At 36.6% G+C, this 987-nt stretch overlaps 1 pseudogene; it reads right to left on the reverse strand.

The window, feature by feature from the left end:
• Window positions 1-310: 310 nt before the first annotated feature.
• Window positions 311-439, reverse strand: LOC119258371 (U1 spliceosomal RNA; annotated as a pseudogene).
• Window positions 440-987: the final 548 nt, after the last annotated feature.

Consider the following 987-nt stretch of genomic DNA (forward strand, 5'->3'; position numbering starts at 1 on the left):
AAGTGGAAGCACTTTAACCTGTCACTGAACTCAGTCAAGACTATAAAGAAAAGTAATATTGCAAAAGTAATATTGCAAAAGTAATATTGCAATCCAGGAGGTATTTTACATACTATTATTACCATCAAAAAATTAAAACATGTAAGTTTGGTGACTTCCATCGCACCCTCTTTCAAGTCAGCTCTTTTGTATGTGAAACAAAAAAGGTGGATTGAAGAAAATGAAGATGGATTGTTATAAATTTAACTCAAGTGTGGCCTTATTCACAGATGCTCCTGTGCTGGAAGTAGTTTTTTTTTTTTTTTTTTTTTTTTGAGCCAGTCGAGTTTCCCACATTTGCAGAAATCATAGGGGTCAGCACATCCAGAGTGCAATGGATAAGCCTCACCCTGGGAAAACCACCTTTGTGATCATGGTATCTCCCCTGCCAGGTAAGTATGGAAGTAGTTCTTTACAAGAACATCAACTAAGTGCTTCTGATACTTTTCATGTGACTTGATGCACTGAATCTTTCCTTTCCATTCATCTTGTTCATCTCTACAAGTAAGGAAGGTAGAAAGGAGTCTTCATTTGCAAGAGAGATAGCAGTACACAGTTATTGTCTTTTCAAGACCCATTCTATCTTTAGAGAAAGTGATCATCTTAACACTCTGCAGAACAACATAATTAGTCAATTATAATGTGATGCTAGATGTATCTATGGTGGATTATGATATGATACATTCAGAACGAGGCCTGAGAAGATTCAAAACATGCAGGAAAAGTACAAGAAGAAAAGTCCCAGGTCCCATTTCAGCCAACTCTCATATACACTTGGCCTTTTTGAAGAAATGTTCCAGAACTAACTGATCAAGAAGAAAAAAGCTCAGACATGAATACAAATGGATTGGTACTAGTACTGGCAAAAAATTAACCACTGATATAATATACCCTCATTCAAGGAAGGCTCTACATGACGATGGTGAAGAGAAAACCTCCTAATAGCAG

This window comes from Talpa occidentalis, unplaced genomic scaffold (assembly GCF_014898055.3).
Source record: "Talpa occidentalis isolate TD23 unplaced genomic scaffold, MPIMG_talOcc4v2.1 talOcc4.4, whole genome shotgun sequence".
Classification (NCBI taxonomy): Eukaryota; Metazoa; Chordata; class Mammalia; order Eulipotyphla; family Talpidae; genus Talpa; species Talpa occidentalis.